We start from the raw sequence: 4,656 nt of genomic DNA, 5'->3' as shown, positions 1-4,656 counted from the left end.
TTGGGTACCAAAAGGATAGACGCCACCCATTCACTGTCCGTGATGGGGGGAATGACTTTTGCATCATGGAGGATATTTTGCAAAGCTTGCAAAGCCAATGCTGATTGGTGCACGTTTTGGGGAACACATATATGCCTCTCCACCTCTTCTATCTTGGTAAAATCATAGCCATAGCTCAAAGCTACGCTTAATCCATCCTTACTATCAAAATCACAAAATTGTTGCACACACTTATCAACTTGGTCATAACATGTGATAGAATAAACATTGCTATAAGGATATGTCATTGCATCATGAAAATTAAATTCAATTTTTTCATCTCCTACCTCCATAGATAAAGTATCCTTACCACAATCAATCTTTGCATTGGCAGTTTTCAAAAATGGTCTCCCAAACAATATAGGAGTGTTGTTTGATGAATCACAAGAATCATGTTCCATATCAAGAATATAAAAATCACATGGAATAACCAAACTATCAATCTTGACTAGGACATCTTCTATCACACCAAGTGGGTAAACAAAACTACGATCCGCAAGTTGTATGACAATACTAGTTTTATTCAAAGGTTCCAGACTAAGAGAATCATAAACATGTTTGGGCATAACACTAATGGATGCACCTAAATCGCACAAAGCCCTTTTGAAACTAGCATTACCAATAACACATGGGATAGTAAACGCACCTGGGTCTTTTTGCTTCAAAGGAATATTCTTTAGAACAACAGCAGAGACAACTTCACCCATACTTACCGTTTCGTGACCTTTCAGTTTGAAAGCTCTCTTGGTAGTACACAACTCCTTCAAGAATTTGGCATACTTCGGAATTTGCTTGATAGCATCAAGCAAAGGAATGTTGAGTTCTACTTTCTTGAAAACCTCTAAAATCTCTTTTTCTTTGTCCTCTTTCTTTGACCTAGAAGAACTCACAGGAAAGGGTGGAATTGTTTTAAAACTAGAATTAATTAAGTGAGGAGTTACCTTTGGAGTGTTGGTAGTTATTTCAGTTTGGGAAGGAGAAGGATGCTTCTTCTTTGTACTCAATTCAGTTTCTATCTCCTCTTCTTCCTCCATCTCAATTTGTTTTGACCTTTGCTCTTCAAGTTCTTTCCCACTTCGCAGCATGATCGCACTAACATTCTCTTTTGGATTCAATGCTTGGGAGGGTAACTTTCCATTCATTTGTGCTTCCAATTTCCCTACACTTGAAGCTACTTGCCCCATTTGCTTTTCCAAGTTGTGAATACTTGACCTTGTTTCCTGTTGAAAAGACATGACATTTTGTTGTAAGGTCACAGTGTTAGAAGCCAAAGTTTTCATCATCTCACGAAGATCATCATTGGATGACGACCCCATAACATTGGAGTTTGTGAATGGAGGAGGGGGTTGTCTTGCTTGATAATTCTGTTGGGATTGAAATCCATGGGGATGGAACTGTCGGCCTTGATTGCTTTGTTGAGGTGGGTTCCCATAGCGTAAGTTGGGATGATCTCTCCATCCAGGATTGTATGTGGTGGAAAAGGGATCATATTTACGTTGGGGTTGTCCATTGAATGCTCCATCAACTGTATTAGCCTGTTCAATGTAATCTTCTTGCATTGTTGGGCACATATCTGAGGCATGTCCTTGTAAGGAGCATATGCTACAAACTTTTACCTGTTGTACATTTCCACAAGCCAAAGAACGCACAAGAGAAGTAAGATCATTAACTTTATTTTCAAGGTTAGAAACACTTACCTCATTTACTCGTTTGTTTGAGAAGTCTCCACGAGTGCCAAATTGTTTCGAGTTGGCTGCCATGTTTGAGATCAATTGGCGTGCAGCCTCGGGTGTCTTATCTACCAATGCCCCTCCACTTGCAGCATCAATGATACTACGGTCAGTAGGCATCAATCCTTCATAGAAATATTGAATGAGTAGCTGGTCAGGTATTTGATGATGAGGACATTGAATGCAGAGTTGCTCAAATCTTTCCCAATATTCAGAGAGTGTCTCTCCATGAGATTGCCGAATCCCACATATTTCTTTCCTTATGTTGGCAACTCGAGATGCTGGGAAATACTTCTCAAGGAAAATCTTCTTCATGGCATTCCAAGTTCCAATAGATCCTGGGAGAATAGAGAAAAGCCATGTCTTTGCTGCCCCTTTTAAAGAGAAAGGGAAAGCTTTCAACTTAACCTGTTCTTCATCAACTCCATTCGGTTTCATGCCAATGCAAACCATATGGAACTCCTTGAGATGAGTATGAGGATCTTCTCCTACAAGACCATTGAATGTTGGTAGCAAATGTATAAAACCAGATTTGAGCTCAAAGTTTACATTATGGTCGATGTTTATGCACAATGGTTGGTTTTCCACGTTAGGAGCAGCAAGCTCCTTGAGTGTTTGTTGTCGTGCAACAGCCATGGTGTTGAGGCGAGCTTCCTTTCGTAACCTGCGTAAAGTGTTTTCTATTTCGAGATCCAACTGCACTTGAATTTGATTAGTAGAACGGGTTACAGGCATAAATCTTCAAGAAAACTCAAAATAAACCAATCACACAAGAGATTGAAAACAATGCAAATTGTACGAAAATCCTACGGTAGAAAACTAAAACTGCCTAAAAACCCTAGAAAACAGTGGAATTTGGCCTCGATAGGTGAGGCTAGTGGTTTCCACTAGTCTTGTTCAGAACGTCGTTTCCCTTCAGGAAACAGAAGGCCGATACCTAATTCCACAAAAAAATCTATTTTGAACAGTACCGCTGCCGTAAGTGAACAGTACCGCCGCAAGCAAAAATTCTATCTCTTTTTTTTTTTTTTAGAAAAAATAAATAACAATCACAGCAAATAAAAATAACAGCACAAGAATTAACTAAAATTACTTCCCCGGCAACGGCGCCAAAATTTGTTGCGATGTCGCGGTCGCACAAATTAATTACCCTAGCTTAAAACACACAAGATAGTATAGAGCAAGCAAGGGGTCGATCCCACGAGGAAGGTTTAGTTCAGATTTTTATGCTATACGTTATGTAATTGGGGGGGTTTGATTTGCAATGATCTTAAACTATGGTAGAAATTAAACTAACAAACAAAATCAATTAAAACTGAAATATATCAAGAAAACAAACCTTGGTTGCAAGCACACATCCACCTACAGAAATCAGAACCGATCCTTGAAACGAAACTTCAGCTTATATTCTAAATTTTTTTATCTTTTCTTAACATTGGTTAATTAACGGATCCGCCGTATAACTAACCCTAACCAACAAATAATCACAGTGTCCGCACTAATGATTTAATCCAATGGCAGCCTTAAGATCTAGATAAATTCATTAATCTTAACAACCAAGTTGTCAGCTTGTGTTGCTTTGATCGAATGTTCTCCCTAAGTTTAATAACGTAGTTCCGCTACAATTATCAAGCTTAGTTGCTTCACAAGTTTATATATCACAACTCCGGTTTTGATATCAAACTTAGCAATAGATTGTTCACAATAATAACTTAGAGTCCGCTCTTAGCAATTAAGATAAACAATCATATGAAATATGCATAGGAAAACAAACATACTCATTCATAATACAAACCAAAAATAAATAGAAGAATAAATCTCACAGTTCTTGAAATCTGAAGGTGTTTGCGTCCTTGCAACCAAGAAAACGAGCTTAGCCTTGCATATCTATTGAAAAACTACTCCTAAAGATGAAAGAATACATGATTTCTGATTTGTAGAAGGGAGAGTTTGTGTTTCTTCTCTTATGGCTGCCACCCTTCTTTCTTTGATTCTACTGCACTCCCTCTCCCTCTCTCTTGGCTCTCCTAATATCATGAACTTAGCTGCCTATTTATACACAAATTGCAAGTAAGAAAAATCAAAGTTCAAGTGTGAACATCAAGAGATGGTGGTAGTGTGAAGGCGGCTGGCGGCTGGCGGCTGGTGGCTGGTGGCTGGCAGCTGGTTGGTGGTTTGAGGTTGGTGGCTTGAGGTTGGTGGCTGCCTTCCTTGACCTTCTGGATTGATGTTCTTGAGGAGCTAAATTGCTGAAATTAAAACTTGGATGTCGGTTTTGATGCTTCGGGATGTAATTTGGATTTGTTTCTTCACGAAACCTGATTGCTGGCAGAATTTAGCTGTCATCTTTGAAAAATCATATCACCCTCATATGACATCGTTTTTGGCTGAAATTTTGAGCGTTTATACAACTTTGAGTCAGGAATCCAAAACAATTGAGTTTGCATCAATTGGATATCAACATCTCCAGATATTGAATTTTGAATGGACAAAGGTCAACACTGGCAGAATGCGAGTTTTGACTTTGAAGGATGTGATTTCCATACTCTTTGTCATTTTATTTTTCTTCACTTAGATTTCCAGAAAGGTATGGATGTTATCTTTCTAATGCCACTGGAATCACTTCGTTTCGATTTTTAGAACTCACGCTCTGCACAAAACATCGACTGAACATCAAATCTGCCAATTATCTCCAATTTACTCCTTTTTGCATCTTTCATCTAAAGGTGCCTTCAAAACATAAAACAAAGAATATCAAGGCATTTTATACATAAAACAATAGGCAAAACACTAGTTAAATGTGAGTGAAACTATCGAATAATATGGTTACATCAAATATTAATGGGTGAAATGAGAAAAACGTAAAATATTAAGAAATGACTGAAAG

At 38.2% G+C, this 4,656-nt stretch overlaps 1 non-coding gene across 1 annotated transcript; it reads left to right on the top strand.

The window, feature by feature from the left end:
* Positions 1–1,929: 1,929 nt before the first annotated feature.
* LOC127904133 (small nucleolar RNA R71) lies at positions 1,930–2,036 on the top strand. The gene has a single exon (XR_008057020.1). It is a non-coding gene; the product is annotated as a small nucleolar RNA R71 (small nucleolar RNA).
* Positions 2,037–4,656: the final 2,620 nt, after the last annotated feature.

This window comes from Populus trichocarpa, chromosome 12 (genome assembly GCF_000002775.5).
Source record: "Populus trichocarpa isolate Nisqually-1 chromosome 12, P.trichocarpa_v4.1, whole genome shotgun sequence".
Classification (NCBI taxonomy): domain Eukaryota; kingdom Viridiplantae; phylum Streptophyta; class Magnoliopsida; order Malpighiales; family Salicaceae; genus Populus; species Populus trichocarpa.
Note: the sequence above shows the minus strand (reverse complement) of the source record. Positions and strands in the feature narration are given on the sequence as shown.